We start from the raw sequence: 17752 nt of genomic DNA, 5'->3' as shown, positions 1-17752 counted from the left end.
GTTGGCTATCCCTAATTGCCCTTGAGGATGTGCTGATGAGTTTCCTTTTTGATTGCAGCTAAGTGATTATTTTAGAGGGTACTTATGAGTTAACTACATTTGAATGGATCTAAAATTAAATATAAACAAGAATGGAAGATTCCCTCCCCTAATTCCAAAATGATTGATCAGTTTGATGTTACACTATGTTGTAATAGATACTGTTCCAGGAAGATTTTATTGATAAAGCCATGGTACAAACTCATAAGTAGAGTCAGAGGTTTACAGCATGGAAACAGGCTCTTTGGCCCAACTTGTCCATGTCACCTTTTTTTAAAACCTCGAAGCTAGTATATTTAAACTACAACTGTGTCATCGATTTAAGTGCTAAAATATTTCAACTCTACATATGGGCAAGTTATCTCAGAAAATTTAACCCAAGGTGTAAATCCAAGTCCACAACCCAAACCAACTCCACAGCAAACAGGAGGAAAGTGTCAAACTCTGGAATCAAGTCAAGCCTTGATTCCATATTTAAACTATAAATATAATCTCAACACAAGTGGAAATATGCCATTGTTGTAACATTAATAGTCTTAAGAGATCTCAGCTAACATTAGTGAGTTACTCGTGCACCTCATACAAATCTTTATCATCCATACCATCTGTCACCAAGGAATCATATTTAAAATCCACCCTCCCACAATCCTGAGCCTCTCAGTCTCTTTCTAACTCTCTCTTCCCCTTCGAAATCTTCCACTTCTTCGGCAAGCTTTTGGTCACCTCTCCCAAGAGCATCCTGCATTGGGTCAGCATCCATTTTTGTGATAACACTTCTATGAAGTAAACGTTCTTACTACTCTACATAGAAGCAAGCTGTTTAATACCCAACAGTGGGTATGTCGCAGCACACTCTCCATTCTGTTTTAACACAGGTCACACTTTATCACACCAGCATTACACGGCACGCGAGCTATTTAAATTCACACTGACGGTTAGCACCTGAGTTGATGGTGTGGCACTGCTGCCTTTGCCTTCCTTTGCTGTGGCTCCGGCCTAGCTCTGGCTCGGAGCTCCTTCAGGCAGAAGCCGCTCCATCTGATCGCTGTAAACACGGCGGGGCGAAAACCGTGAAAGCTGGTCTTCACTAACAAGCTACCGGCCCAGGGAGAACTGTGGGGCTTCCCTTGCAGCGGGGTTTAAAAAGCTGCCAATCCCTTCATACTACCTCCCGGTCACAGGCCTGGGTTTAACGGGTGCTCGCAGCTCAGATACTGCTCTTCTTCTGCTGCTGCCGCCGCCCGCTCCACAGGCGGATTATCAGTCACAAAGCGCCCATGGGCACAAGTACCTTTCAGGCAGGGTGAGGGCCTCTCAGCGCGCCGTTGCCCATGGTTACCGCCGCATTCTCCGCTCCGGATCACAATGCTCCCTCTGTCAGCGCACAATGGAATGCGCCGCGCCTGCGCCTCTCCACATTCCCTGTGGATGAAGGGAGAGAGAAACAGGAGGTAACATTTTGTCACACTTACTCATTCCCATCTACGGCACTGTATCCTGCACCCTGTCCTTTCCTTCTTTTAAATTCTGCTCCATATAGCCTGAACCGACAATAATCCCATCCAGGCCCTATCCCTCTAACTCCATACCAGTTTACCCTGCTAATGCCCCTGACCCAATTTACTGATCAACCTAACCTGCGCATTTTTTGGACTGGGTGGAAACCAAAGCACCTGGAGGAAACCCATGCAGACACACAGAGAACGTGCAAACTCCACACAGTCAACCAAAGTTGGAATCAAATCCGGATCCCTGGCACTGTGAGGCCATGATGTGGGGATGCCAGTGTTGGACTGGGGTAAACACAGTAAGAAGTCTCACAACACATGGGAATAACCAAGAAGGTAGTTGAGGGCAGTGCATTTGACGTTGTCTACACGGACTTTAGCAAGGCCTTTGACAAGGTACTGCATGGTAGGTTGTTGCATAAGGTTAAATCTCACGGGATCCAGGCTGAGGTATCGAAATGGATACAAAATTGGCTTTTTGACAGAAACACAGTAAAAAGTCTGACAACACCAGGTTTTAGTCCAAACGATTTATTTGATAATAGACTCACAAGCTTTCGAGGTTTCCCTCTTCGTCAGGTGAATGGAGAGTTCTGGCCTCAGACAGAGCATATAAAGCACAGACAGTTTAGAGATTACTGATTAGAATGCGAATCCTTACACCTAACCTGCTGTTCAAGACCTGAAGTCGCTGACAATGTGAGTGGAAGGAGCACTGATCACAGGTTACAGAGATGTGTATTGTCTCCAGACAGTACAGTAAGTGAGGTTTTGCAAACCTAGGCAAGTCACGGGGGTTACAGATAGTGCGACATGAACCCAAGATCCCTGTTGAGACCGTCCTCATGTGTGCGGAACTTCGCTATCAGTCTCTGTTCAGCGACTCTGCGCTGTCGTGTGTTGTGAAGGCCGCCTTGGAGAATGCTTACCCGAAGGTCAGAGGCTGAATGCCCGTGACCACTGAAGTGTTCGCCAACAGGAAGGGAACAGTCTTGCCTGGTGATTGTTGAGCGATGTTCATTCATCTGTTGTCGTAGCGTCTGCATGGTCTCCCCAATGTACCATGCTTCGGGACATCCTTTCTTGCAACGTATCAGGTAGACAATATTGGCCGAGTTGCAAGAGTATTTACCATGTACCTGGTGGATGGTATTCTCACGTGTGATGATGGTATCTATGTCGATGATCCGGCATGTCTTGCAGAGGTTGCTGTGGCAGGGTTGTGTGGAATTGTGGTCACTGTTCCCCTGAAGACTGGGTAGTTTGCTGCGAACAGTGGTCTGTTTGAGGTTGTGTGGTTGTCTGAAGGCAAGAAGTGGAGGTGTGGGGATAGTCCTGGCGAGATGTTCGTCTTCATTTGACAGAAGCCAGAGGGTGGTTGTATAGAGTTGTTTTTCAAACTGGAGGCCTGTGACCAGTGGTGTGCCTCAGAGATCAGTGCTGGGCCCACTGTTATTTGTCATTTATATTAATGATTTGGATGAGAATATAGGAGGCATGGTTAGGCATGCAGATGACACCAAGATTGGTGGCATATTAGACAGTGAAGAAAATTATCTCCAATTGCAATGGGATCTTGATCAATTGGGCCAGTGGGCTGACAAATGGCAGATGGAGTTTAATTTAGACAAATGTGAGGTGATGCATTTTGGTAGATTGAACCAGGTCAGGACTTACCCAGTTAGTGGTAGAGCGTTGGGGAGAGTTACAGAACAAAGAGATCTAGGGGTACATGTTCATAGCTCCTTGAAAGTGGAGTCACAGGTGGACAGAGTGGTGAAGAAGGCATTCGGCATGCTTGATTTCATTGGTCAGAACATCAAATACAACAGTTGGGATGTCTTGTTGAAGTTGTACAAGACGTTGGTAAAGCCACATTTGGAATACTGTGAACAATTCTGGTCACCCTATTATAGAAAGGATATTATTAAACTAGAAAGAGTGCAGAAAAGATTTACTAGGATGCTACTGGGACTTGATGGATTGAGTTATAAGGAGAGGCTGAATAGACTGAGACTTTTCTCTCTGGAGCATAGGAGGCTGAGGGGTGATCTTATAGAGGTCTATAAATTAATGAGAGGCATAAACAAGGTAGATAGTCAATATCTTTTCCCAAAAGTAGGGAGTCTAAAACTAAGAGGGCATAGGTTTAAGGTGAGAGAGGAGAGATACAAAAGTGTCCAGAGGGGCAATTTTTCATACAGAGGGTGGTGAGTGTCGGGAACAAGCTGCCAGAGGTAGTAGTAGATACTTATGGGTACAATTTTATCTTTTAAAAAGCATTTGGATAGTTACATGGGTACGATGGGTTTGGAAGGATATGGGCCAAATGTGGGCAATTGTGGGGTGTTAAAGAAAAGGTGGCGTGGACAATTTGAGCTGAAGGGCCTGTTTCCATGCTGTAAACCTTTAAGACTATGACTGAGACAGAAGCAAAGTATGAACTTTGTTCCCTATTATGAATTCTCCCATTTCTGACCTATACTTGTTTTTGTCAGTATTTCTTTACATACCTATAGAAACTTTTACAGTCAGTTTTTATGTTTCCCTCTAGTTTACTTTCACACTCTATTTTCCCCTCCTTAATCAGTCCCTTGGTCCTCCTTTGATGAACTTTCAACTGCTCTCAAACCTGACATCTCTTTTTTTTGCCAATTTGTATGTTTCATCTTTGAATCCAAACTATCTCTAATTCGCCTTGTAAGCCATGGTTTCACCACAGTTCCCTTACCACTCTTGCACCAAACAGGGATAAACAACTTCTGGAGTTCACCTATTCATTCCTTAAATGCTTGCCATTGCCTGTCCACTGTCCTTCCTTTCAGTAATGTTTCCCAATCCATCATAGTTACCTTTTTTAGATTCAGGACCCTGGTCTCAGAGTCGACTACCTCACTATCCATCTTGATAAAGAATTTTATCATATTTTCACAGGGTTAATGTAAGCCTACTTATGAAACTAATAAATAAACTTTAAACATGTTATGGTCACTCATCCCCAAGGGTTCTCACACAACTAGATTGTCAACTAATCCTTTCTCATTGCACAATACCCAGTCCAAGATGGCCCATTCCCTTGTGGGTTCCTTAATGTATTGATCCAGAAAACCATCCCGCATATACTCCAGAAGTTCCTCCTCTATTGTGATTAATTTGACTCTCCCAATCTATATGTAGATTAAAGTCACCCAAAATCACAGATGATCCTTTAGCACATGCATTTCTGGCTTCCTGTCTAATGCTACTCCCAACATAACCACAATGATTGATGGTCTGTATAAATGTTTTTTTATCCCTTGGCATTTCTTAATTCAACTGATACAGATTCCATATTGTCTGTGCTAATATCTTTCCTCAGTATCATATCAATATCTTCTTTAATCAACAAAGCAACTCCACCACCTTTACCTTTCTGTTTGTCCTTCCTAAACACTGACTAGCTTTCAATGTTTAGTTCCTGTCCTTGGTCATTTTGGAGCCATGTCTCCCTAATGCCAACTATATCATACCCCTTTACTGGTATTTGCATATCTGCGTAACTAATTCATCCATTTTATTTGGATTGCATCAAAAATTATAGAATTCTAACAGGATTAGGCAGGGTCGATTCAGAAAGTATGTTTCCAATGGTGGGGGAGTCCGGAACTAGGGGCTCATAGTTTGACGATAAGGGATAAACATTTTAGGACTGAGATGAAGAGAAACTCCTTCATCCAGAGAGTGGTGAATCTATGCAATTCACTAACACACAAAGTAGTTGAGACCAAAATGTTGTGTGATTTCAAGAAGGAATTAGATATAGCTCTTTGGGCTAAAAAGATAACGGTATATGGGGGAAGAGAGGATCAGGATATTGAATTTGATGGTCAGCCCTATAATGAATGGATGGAGCAGGTTCGAAGAGCCAAATGGCCTACTCCTGCTCTATTTTCAATGTATGTTTCTATGTGTGAATGGGGTGTCAGGGAGGGATAGTACCTTTGGTGGGGGAACATGTCGCGCCCTTTCAGGGCAGTTTGTCCATCTTTTGTCCCCACCTGGCACTCAGCTGTCCCCACCTGTGGCTCTCCGTAGCTGTTTGCATGTGACAGTGGCCACACCCCGGGCAACGGCCTCGACAAGCCGACTAAACCAGGTGAGGGTAGCCAACGGGTCTCAACCCTCGGTGAGATAGGGAGATGTCTATCGCAGCATGTGAAGACAGAGTCCGGCAGATTGAGCGGATGAGACCTATGGAAGGTCCAACAGTCAAGAAGGTGCTCTCTGCATGCATCGTGGAACGTGAAGAGCAGGAAAAGACACAGAAGATGTCCAGGTCATCCACTGCACCTAGTCCCATCACCAGCCATCTTGACTCTTGTCTTGCCACTGGATCTGGATGGGAATTGGGCTGATGCTGCGCAACTCTCCCTCACTTTAATCCAAATCAAGCGCTAGTTTCGACACATAAGAACATAAGAACATAAGAAATAGGAGCAGGAGTAGGCCATCTAGCCCTTCGAGCCTGCCCCGCCATTCAATAAGATCATGGCTGATCTGTTGTGGCTCAGTTCCACTTTCCCGCCCTCTCCCCATAACCCTTAATCCCCTCTCCTATCAAGAACCCATCAACCCGCTTCTTAAAAATATTTAGCGAGGCAGCCTCCACCACTTCAACGGGCAGAGAATTCCAGAGATTCACCACCCTTTGAGTGAAGAAGTTCCTCCTCAACTCCGTTCTAAACCGCCTCCCCTTTATCTTGAGGCTGTGCCCCCTAGTCCTGCTGTCTTTTTTGAGCGGGAAGAGTCTCTCCACCTCTATCCTATCCATCCCATTCATCATCTTATACGTCTCAATGAGATCTCCCCTCATTCTTCTAAACTCTAACGAGTACAAGCCTAGTTTATTCAGCCTCTCCTCATAGCTCAATCCCCTCAACTCCGGTATCAGCCTAGTAAACCTCCTCTGCACTCCCTCCAGGGCCAAAATATCCTTGCGCAGGTGCGGCGCCCAAAACTGCACACAGTACTCCAGCTGCGGCCTCACCAATGCCCTATACAGCTGCAGCAAGACCTCCCTACTTTTATATTCAATCCCCCTCGCTATGAAGGCCAGCATCCCATTCGCCTTCCTGACCACCTGCTGCACCTGCAAGCTGGGTTTTTGCGACTCATGCACAAGGACCCCGAGGTCCCTCTGCACCGTCGCCTGCTGCAGTTTTTCGCCACGTAAGTAATAGTCCTTCCTACCATTCTTCCTACCAAAGTGGACCACCTCACACTTGCCAACATTAAATTCCATTTGCCATTTCCTGGCCCATTCGCCCAGCCTATCTAGATCCTTCTGCAGACTCTCCACACCCTCCGCACAATTTGCCTTTCCCCCAATCTTGGTGTCATCAGCAAATTTCGACACCCTGCACTCGGTTCCCTCCTCCAGATCATCTATATAAATGGTAAATAGCTGAGGCCCCAGCACCGACCCCTGGGGCACCCCACTAGTCACCAACCGCCAATTCGAATAGCACCCATTGACCCCCACTCTCTGCCTCCTATTTGACAACCAATCCTCTATCCACGCTAACACCCTACCCCCAACTCCATGTCCCCTGACCTTCTGCAATAACCTCTTGTGAGGTACCTTGTCAAACGCCTTCTGAAAATCCAGAAAGACCACATCCACCGGCTCTCCTCTATCCACTGCCCTAGACACATCCTCATAGAACTCCAGTAAATTTGTCAGACACGACTTCCCTTTAATGAAACCGTGTTGCGTCCGCCCTATCAAGCAATTCCCTTCAAGATGCCTCGCAATTTCCTGCTTAATGACGGATTCTAACATTTTACCTACCACAGACGTTAAACTAACCGGCCTATAATTCCCCGCCTTTTGCCTGGCACCCTTCTTAAACAACGGCGTAACATTAGCCGTTTTCCAATCTTCCGGCACTTCCCCGGAATCCAGCGACATCTGGAAAATAACCACCAAGGCATCCACTATCACCTCCGCCATTTCTTTCAGAACCCTCGGATGCATTCCATCCGGTCCTGGGGACTTGTCCACAATCAGCCCCTCCAGTCTGTTGAGCACCACCTCTCTAGTAACAGTAATGTCATTAAGACCCTCCATTCCTACCACCTTTCCATCGCTAACACCCGGCAAATTATTCACGTCCTCCTCCGTGAAGACAGAAACAAAAAAGTTATTCAAGACCTTAGCCATATCCCCATCCCCTACCACTAGCTCCCCTTTCTCATCCTCTAAAGGACCAACGTTCACCCTAGCCAGCCTCTTCCTTTTTATATATTTATAAAAACTCTTGCTATCCTTTTTTATATTAAGTGCTAGCCCAGCCTCATAGCTTCTCCTACCCTCCTTTATCAACTTCTTTGTCAATCTTTGTTGACATTTAAACCTTTCCCAATCCTCTTCTCGCCCACTACTCTTAGCTACTCTAAATTCCTCCGCTTTTAATTTAACACTTTCCTTCACCTCCTTCGTTATCCACGGCTTATTACCTCTCTTCCTACTGTCCTTTTTAACCATCGGAATAAATTTCTGCTGAGCACCAAGAAAGATCTCCTTAAAGATCCTCCACTGCTCCTCAGCAGACCTACCTTCCAACGCGCTCCCCCAGTCCACATTCGCCAATTCTTCTCTCATCCTACCATACTCCCCTCTATTCAAACAAAGGACGCGTGTCCGGGAACCCACTTTCTCCTCCTCCATCTGCACCAGAAACTCCACCATACAATGATCACTCTCTCCAAGAGGATCCTTCACCGCAAGGTCCCTAATTCTACCCGCCTCATTACATAGCACCAGATCCAAGATAGCTCGCTCCCTCGTCGGCTCCAACACACACTGTTCAAGGAAATTATCCCGGCAGCATTCCAGGAACTCCTCCTCGAGCCCACCTCGTCCAACATGGGTCGACCAATCAATATGCAGATTGAAATCTCCCATAACTACTGCCGTCCCATTCCTGCACGCCGCACTTGACACCATCAGCATCAATGTCCTGTTCAACCCTTGATGTCCTGTGGCGATGGGCGAGCGACAAAGCAGCAGGTATGGATACACTAGGAGCTGTAGTCACGGACCTGCACGCAGGCGGCTCAAGTCTAATGGTCGTTTTTCGCTGACTGAAGCAGCAGTGGAACGCAGCGTCCTCTTCAGGAATGCACTGCTCACCTCCGTAGAATGAAGAAGGGCCTGGAAAAGGTGCCCTAAACATTGCCTGCTTCACTAGACCCTGGCCAGTTTACCACGGCTAGCGGGGATCCCATCTTGCGGCCGAATAAACAAAATAAAACACAAGATGACACCACTCACCATTGGCACTTGGAACGTGCGCACACTTTTGGACAACCCTACAGCAGACAGACCAGAGAGAAGAACAGTCTTAGTTGCCAGAGAGCTTGCAAGATAAACTTTGACATTGCAGCCCTGAGCGAAACTCGTCTTGCCAACATAGGTCAGCTGACTGAAACTGGAGGTGGATACACTTCTTTCTGGAGCGGTGGTGGCAGCAACGAGCGTCGTGATGCTGGTGTTGGATTTGCTGTCAGGAATCACCTTGTTCGGAAACTTGATAATCTACCCAAGGGTGTGAATGACCGGCTTATGACATTACAGCTTCCGCTACAGAACAGAAGTCAAGCCACCCTGATCAGCACCTATACCCCCACAATGAACAACCTGGACGAGATGAAAGACAAGTTCTATGAAGAACTAGACGCCCTACTATCAGCAGTGAGCAGAACTGACAAGCTGATATTGCTTGGCGATTTCAATGCAAGAGTAGGGTGTGACTCTGCAATCTGGCAGGGAGTCATGGAGTGGGCAAGTGTAACAGTAATGGCCTACTCTTAATGAAGACCTGTGCAGCACACAACCTCATCACCAACACAATCTTCCGTCTGCCCACCTGTAACAAGACCTCCTGAATGCACACCCGCGGATGCTGGCCTTCATAGCGAGGGGGATTGAATATAAAAGTAGGGAGGTCTTGCTGCAGCTGTATAGGGCATTGGTGAGGCCGCAGCTGGAGTACTGTGTGCAGTTTTGGGCGCCGCACCTGCGCAAGGATATTTTGGCCCTGGAGGGAGTGCAGAGGAGGTTTACTAGGCTGATACCGGAGTTGAGGGGATTGAGCTATGAGGAGAGGCTGAATAAACTAGGCTTGTACTCGTTAGAGTTTAGAAGAATGAGGGGAGATCTCATTGAGACGTATAAGATGATGAATGGGATGGATAGGATAGAGGTGGAGAGACTCTTCCCGCTCAAAAAAGACAGTAGGACTAGGGGGCACAGCCTCAAGATAAAGGGGAGGCGGTTTAGAACGGAGTTGAGGAGGAACTTCTTCACTCAAAGGGTGGTGAATCTCTGGAATTCTCTGCCCGTTGAAGTGGTGGAGGCTGCCTCGCTAAATATTTTTAAGAAGCGGGTTGATGGGTTTTTGATAAGAGAAGGGATTAAGGGTTATGGGGAGAGGGCGGGAAAGTGGAACTGAGCCACGACAGATCAGCCATGATCTTATTGAATGGCGGGGCAGGCTCGAAGGGCTAGATGGCCTACTCCTGCTCCTATTTCTTATGTTCTTATTTCTTATGTTCTTATCTTATCGACTATATCATTGTTAGGAGAAAAGACAGGCAGGATGTCAGAGTGACCAAGGCCATGTGTGGTGCTGACTGCTGGACAGATCACAGGCTCATTGTCTCCAAAATGAGGGTCTGCATCAGACCCAAGAGGCGACCACAAGGAAGCAAGCTTATGAAAAGAATCAATGCGGCCAAGCTAAAGAACCCCAGCATAGCTTCAGCACTGGCTGAAGACTTAGAAATCAAGCTTGCTGACCTACACCTTGCAGGTAGCACTGAGGATGACTGGGAACGCTTCAGGGACTCTATCCATACATCTGCGCTGAAGATGCTCGGGCCCTCTACCCGCAAGCAGCATGATTGGTTCGATGAGAATGATGAGGAGATACAGGCTCTACTTGTTGAAAAGCACCGTCTTCATCGGGCCTGTCAGAACGACCCATCTTCAGCTGCCAAGAAAAATGCTTTTACCAGTGCTCGCAGGACAGCCCAGAATAAACTGCATATGCAAAGCAGATGAAATTCAGGAATATGCTGACAGAAACGACTTGAAACGGTTCTATGAAGCCCTCAACACTCTCTACGGACCTCAATCTCTTGGGAGTTCCCCCTTCCTGAGTACAGATGGTACAACTCTCATTACAGAGAGGGCTCAGATCCTGCAGAGGTGGGCTGAACGGTTTGAAGCCGTCTTCAACCGACATCACCTATTAACGTTGAGGCAATAGACAGGATTCCCCAGGTCGATATCAACAGCGCCATGGATGACCCACCGGTAGTAGCCGAAGTCACGAAAGCTGTCCAGTGGTAAAGCCCCAGGGGCAGATGCCATACCCAGAGAGATCTATAAAGCTGCTGGTCCTGCACTTATCGAGAAGCTCACTGAGTTGTTCCAGTCCTTTTGGAAGCAAGGATCCATTCCTCAGGAACTTAAAGATGCTTCCATCGTACACCTCTAAAAGAGGAAGGGCAATTGGCAAGTATGTGACAACCACCGAGGAATCTTTATCACAGGAAAAACCCTTGCAAGAGTCCTGCTAAATTGTCTGGTCACTCATCTGGAGCTGGGCCTGCTTCCAGAGTCACAGTGTGGCTTCCACAAAGGTCGTGGGAGTACTGACATGATTTTTGTTGCACGCCAACTTCAGGAGAAGTGTCAGGAGCAGAATTGTGAAAGCCTTCGACACTGTAAGCCAACAAGGCATGTGGAGGATCATGTCACGGTTCGGCTGCCTTCCCAATTTCATTCAGAAGGTACACCAGTTCCATGATGGCATGATGGCCAGAGTACTGGATGGCGGAGAATCCTCTGAGGCATTCCCAGTCACCAATGGTGTCAAACAGGGCTGTGTGCTCGCACCCACATTGTTCAGCATGATGTTTACGCCATACTGAATGATGCCTTCCAGGACAGTGTTGCTGGAATCAGCCTCAAGTACAGAGTGGATGGGAAGCACTTCAATCTGAGGAGATTTCAAGCTATTACCAAAGTGAAGGAGACTGTTCTGAGAGATTTCCTCTTTGCCGATGACTGCACCCTGAATGCTGGCTCAGAGCCAGAGATGCAAGTCAGTATGGACAAATTTTCCATGGCTTGTGACAACTTTGGACTCACCATCAACATTAAAAAGACTGAAGTCATGCACCAGCCTGCTCCTCATGCAACGTACACAGAACCCATAATCATAATCAAAACGCAGAAACTACAGGCACTGAACCAGTTCACTTATCTTGGCAGCACCCTGTCCCAAGCAGTGACTATTGATACAAAAGTTAACTGCAGAATAGCAAAGGCAAGTTCTGCTTTTGGTAGACTGCGCTCCACTGTATGGGAATGTTGAGGAATCAGCCCAGCAACAAAACTGAAGGTCTACAGCGCTGCAGTACTCACTACTCTCCTGTACGCCTGTGAAACGTGGTCTGCGTATCAAAGGCATGCAAGACAGCTCAGTCATTTCCACATGACTTGTCTTCGCAGAATATTCTGCATCCGTTGGCAAGACAAATTACCAGACACTGAAGTTCCCTCTAGAGCAAGTCTGCCATCAGTCCACACACTGCTGATGAGAGCGCAGACCCGGTGGGCAGGTCATGTCATCCTTATGTCAGATGAGCGCATACCCAAGCAGCTCCTTTTTGGGGAACTCTCTGCTGGAAGACGCTCGCATGGAGGGTAGAAGAAACGTTTCAAAGCACACTCAAGGCCTCCCTGAAGTCGCTTGACATTGACACGACCACCTGGGACATGGCTAACACGAGGGGACATAGCTTTAAATTAAGGGGTGGTAGTTATAGGACACATGTCAGAGGTAGGTTCTTTATTCAGAGGGTAGTAAGGGCGTGGAATGCCCTGCCTGCAGCAGTTGTGGACTCACCAACTTTAAGGGCGTTCAAATGGTCAGTGGATAGGCATATGGATAGCATTGGAATAGTTTAGGTTAGAGGGTCATTAGATTGGTTCCACTGGTCAGCGCAACATCAAGGGCCGAAGGGCCTGTACTGCGCTGTAATGTTCTATGTTCTATTGGAAACACTGGCACAAAACCGCCCTACAGGGCATTCTTGGCAGTTCTCCACTGATAAGAAGATGTAAGTGTTGCAGCAATTTTAGAATAGCCTGGCTGGAGGCTTTGCTAATCTGAAGCATAAGTCTTTAACAGAATAGCTGGGATGTTGTCAGGCCCATTGCCTTGGCTGTATTCTGTATGTTCAGCTGTTTCTTGATATCATGAAAAATGAATCAAATTGGCTGAAGATTGGTCATTGGTCATTGCCTGACTAATGTTATTTACCATTTATCAGACCAAGCCTGAATGTTGCCTAAGTCTTGCTGGGCACGGACTGCATTATAGAACCATAGACCCACAGAAAATTACAGCTCAAACAGGCCTTTTGGCCCTTCTTGTCAGTGCCAAATCATTTTTTGCCTAGTCCCACTGACCTGCACTTGAATCATATCCCTCCACACCCCTCTCATCCATGAACCCGTCCAAGTTTTTCTTAAATGTTAAAAGTGACCCTGCATTTACCACTTTATCTGGCAGCTCATTCCACTCTCCCACCACTCTCTGCGTGAAGAAGCCCCCCCTAATGTTCCCTTTAAACTTTTCTCCTTTCACCCTTAACCCATGCCCTCTGGTTTCTTTTCTCCCCTAGCCTCAGTGGAAAAAGCCCGCTTGCATTCACTCTATCTATACCCATCAAAATCTTATACACCTCTATCAAATCTCCCCTCGTTCTTCTAAGCTCCAGGGAATAAAGTCCTAACCTGTTCAATCTCTCTCTGTAACTCAGCTTCTCAAGTCCTGGCAACATCCTTGTGAACTTTCTCTGCACTCTTTCAACCTTATTTACATCCTTCCTGTAACTAGGTGACCAAAACTGTACACAATACTCTAATTTCAACCTCACCAATGCCTTATATAACCTTACCATAACAGTCCAACTTTTATACTCGATACTCTGATTTATAAAGGCCAGTGTACCAAAAGCACTCTTTATGACCCTATCCACCTGTGACGTCACTTCTAGGGAATTCTGTATCTGAGGAGATGTGAACGTGCTAAACGTTGTTCATTGATGATTCCAGAGTCTAATCACCAGAAAAGTGGTGGAAGGTGATTTTGAATAATGGTATCAAATAGCACTTGCTCAGCAATAACCTGCTCTCCTCTCAGTTTAGGTTCCACCACAACTTGTATTTATCTAATGCTTTTTAATGTAAGAATGATGAGTCTGGGAAAAGATGTGCAGATAGTTTGAGTCATGTTGAGATCAAAAAGGAGGAGGTATTAGAGTTCTTGAGAAGCATTAAGGTAGAGAAGTCCCCAGGACCTGATAGGATATACCCCAGAATACTGAGAGAGGCAAAGGAGGAAATTGCTGGGGCCTTGAGAGAAATCTTTATATCCTCACTGGCTACAGGGGAGGTCCCAGAGAATTGGATGTTGTTCCTTTGTTTAAGAAGAGTAGCAAGAATAATCCAGGTAATTATAAACCGGTGAGTCTTACATCAGTGATAGGGAAATTATTGGAGAGGATTCTTCAAGACAGGATTTATTCCCACTTGGAAATAAATGGACATATTAATGAGAGGCAACATGGTTTTGTGAAGGGGAGGTCGTATCTCACGAATTTGATTGAGTTTTTTGAGGAAGTGATGAAGATGATTGATGAGGGTAAGACAGTGGATGTTGTCTCCATGGATTTAGGTAAAGCCTTTGACAAGGTCCCTCATGGCAGACTGGTGCAGAAGGTGAAGTCGCAGGGGATCAGAGGTGAGCTGGCAAGGTGGATACAAAACTGGCTCAGTCAAAGAAGACAGAAGGTAGCAGTGGAAAGGTGCGTTTCTGAATGGAGGGCTGTGACAAGTGGCGTTCCTCTGGGATCAGTGCTGGCACCTTTGCTGTTTCTTATATATATATATAAACTAAATATATATAGAGGAAAATGTAACTGGATTGATTAGTAAGTTTGCAGACGACACAAAGGTTGGTGGATTTGCAGATAGCAGTGAGACCATCAGAGGATACAGCAAGATATAGATCGATTGGAGACTTGGGGGGAGAGATGACAGATGGAGTTTAATTCGGACAAATGTGAGGTAATGCATTTTGGAAGGTCTAATACAGATAGGAAGTATACTGTAAATGGCAAAGAGATCTGGGTACACAGGTACACAGGTCACTGAAAGTGGCAATGTAGGTGGAGAAGGTAGTCAAGAAGGCATACAGTGTGCTTGCCTTCATTGGTTGGGGCAAAGAGTTTAAAAATTGGCAAGCCATGTTGCAGCTTTATCGAAGCTCAGTTAGGCCAATCTTGGAATAATAGTGTTCAGTTCTGGTCGCCACACTACCATAAGAATGTAGAGGCTTTGGAGAGGGTACAGAAAAGTTTTACCAGGATGTTGCCTGGTATGGAGGGCATTAGTTATGAGGATAGGTTGGAGAAACTTGGTTTGTTCTCACTGGAATGTTGGCGTTTGAGGGGTGACCTGATGGAAGTCTACAAGATTACGAGAGGCATGGGCAGAGTGAGTAGTCAGAAGCTTTTTCCCAGGGTAGAAGAGTCAATTACTAGGGGGCACGGGTTTAAGGTGCAAGGGAAAAGGTTTAAAGAAGATGTACAAGGCAGATTTTTTACTGGAGAGTAGTGGGTGCCGGGGAGGTAGTGGAAGCAGATACGATAGCGGCTTTTAAGGGATGGCTTGACAAACACATGAATAGGATGGGAATAGATGGATATGATCCCCAGAAGGGTGGGTGGTTTTAGTTAATTCAGGCAGCCTGGTCAGTGTAGGCTTGGAGGGCCAAAGGGCCTATTCCTGTGCTGTAATTTTCTTTGTTCTTTGTAATATCCCAAGGAGCTGCACAGGAGCATTATAAAACAAAGTACGGCACCATAACCACAAAGAAATATTAGGTCAGATGACCAAAAGCTTTGTCAAAGAGATAAGTTGTAAGGAGTGTGTTAGAAGAGGAAAGTGAAGTTGTTGTTCGTCCATTGTTGTCGATAAAGACCTCAACACCATTAGTCATTTTGAGGCTGGATACGGTTTGTCCGAAGATGACTGATCAGGCCAATTAGGGCATGGAATGTCCTGGCACATATTGGACTGACTTGTGTAGACACTGTAGTTGTTGTGCTGGTGGCGCTGGACTTGTGCAGCTCGCGCTCAAGTTGTGCTTCAGCAATGCACCTTGCTTTGTGAGCTTGACAGCCCATTTGAATGAGGCAGCGCCAGGCAGGGCGGTTTTGTGCCAGCATTTCTCAGGTGGTTGTGTCTATGTTAGGCAACTTCAGGGGGGCCTTGAATGTGTCTTTGTAACGTTTCTTCTGCCGTCCATGCGAGCGTTTTCCAGCAGAGAGTTCCCCAAAAAGGAGCTGCATGGGTATGCACTCGTCTGGCATATGGATGACATGACCTGCCCACCGGGTCTGCGCTATCATCTGCAGTGTGTGGACTGATGGTAGACTTGCTCTAGAGAGAACTTCAGTGTCTGATACTTTGTCTTGCCATCTGATGCGTAATGTTCTGTGAAGACAAGTCATGTGAAAATGATTGAGCTGTCTTGCATGCCTTTGGTACACAGTCTATGTTTCATAGGAGGGTAGTGAGTGCCACGGCACTATAGGCCTTCAGTTTTGTTGCTGAGCTGATTCCTTGATGTTCTCATACAGTGAAGCGCAGTCTACCAAAAGCAGAACTTGCCTTTGCTATTCTGCGGTTAACTTATGCATCAATAGTCACTGCTTGGGACAGGGTGCTGCCAAGATAAGTGAACTGGTCCACTGCCTGCAGTTTCTGCCCTTTGATTGTGACTATGGGTTTTGTGTATGGTGTATGAGGAGCAGGCTGGTGCATGACTTCGGTCTTTCTAATGTTGATGGTGAGTCCAAAGTTGTCACAAGCCGTGGAAAATTTGTTCATACTGACTTGCATCTCTGGCTCTGAGCCAGCATACAGAGCACAGTCATCGGCAAAGAGGAAGTCTCTCAGAACAGTCTCCTTCAGTTTGGTAATAGCTTGAAGTCTCCTCAGGTTGAAAAGCTTCCCATCCACTCTGTACTTGAGGCTGATTCCAGCAACACTGTCCTGGAAGGCATCATTCAGCATGGCAGTAAACATCATGCTGAACAGCGTGGGTGCAAGCACACAGCCCTTGGTGACTGGGAATGCCTCAGAGGATTCTCCGCCATTGGTGACTGGGAATGCCTCAGAGGATTCTCCACCATCCAGTACTCTGGCCATCATGCCATCATGAAGCTGGCGTACCATCTGAATGAATTTGGGGGGGGCAGCCAAACTTTGACATGATCCTCCACAGGCCTTGTCGGCTTATAGTATCGAAGGCTTTCGTGAGGTCAACAACGGTTGTATAGAGCTCGCGATTCTGCTCCTGACACTTCTCCTGAAGTTGGCACGCAACAAAAATCATGTCAATAGTCCCACTATCTTTGCGGAAGCCATACTGTGACTCTGGAAGCAGGCCCAGCTCCAGATGAGTGGCCAGACGAATTAGCAGGACTCTTGCAAGAGTTTTTCCTGTGATGGAGAGCAGCGAGATTCCTCGGTGGTTGTCGCATACTTGCTGATTGCCCTTCCTCTTGTAGAGGTGTACAATGGAGGCATCTTTAAGTTCCTGAATGGATCCTTGCTTCCAAAAGGACTGGAACAACTCAGTGAGCTTCTCGACAAGTACAGGACCAGCAGTTTTGTAGATCTCTGCGGGTATGGCATCTGCCCCTGGGGCTTTGCCACTGGATAGCTGGCTGACAACTTTCGTGACTTCGGCTACTACCGGTGGGTCATCCATGGCGCTGTTGATATCGACCTGGGGAATCCTGTCTATTGCCTCAACGTTAATAGGTGATGTCAGTTTAAGACGGCTTCAAACTGTTCAGCCCATCTCTGCAGGATCTAAGCCCTCTCTGTAATGAGAGTTGTACCATCTCTACTCAGGAGGGGGGAGCTCCTGTGAGATTGAGGTCTGTAGAGCTTTTTGAGGGCTTCATAGAACCGTTTCAAGTCATTTCTGTCAGCATATCCCTGTATTTCATCTGCCTTGGTGCTCAGCCAGGCATCCTGCATTTTTCGCAGTTTATTCTGGACTGTCCTG

The 17752-nt window shown here is 46.5% G+C and overlaps 1 protein-coding gene across 3 annotated transcripts in view; it reads right to left on the bottom strand.

The window, feature by feature from the left end:
• Positions 1 to 1411, bottom strand: part of zdhhc1 (zDHHC palmitoyltransferase 1) — an 81915-nt gene extending 80504 nt beyond the window's left edge. For 2 of the 3 annotated variants that reach the window (XM_080187091.1, XM_080187094.1), the window contains exon 1: positions 982 to 1321. The gene's annotated coding sequence lies outside the window, so the exon portion shown is untranslated. The other variant, XM_080187093.1, reaches the window with a different exon arrangement.
• Positions 1412 to 17752: the final 16341 nt, after the last annotated feature.

Source organism: Carcharhinus amblyrhynchos, chromosome 4 (genome assembly GCF_965287045.1).
Source record: "Carcharhinus amblyrhynchos chromosome 4, sCarAmb.v2.hapA, whole genome shotgun sequence".
In the NCBI taxonomy this organism is placed as follows: domain Eukaryota; kingdom Metazoa; phylum Chordata; class Chondrichthyes; order Carcharhiniformes; family Carcharhinidae; genus Carcharhinus; species Carcharhinus amblyrhynchos.
The sequence above is the reverse complement of the archived record's forward strand: the minus strand, read 5'-3'. Positions and strand labels throughout refer to the sequence as shown.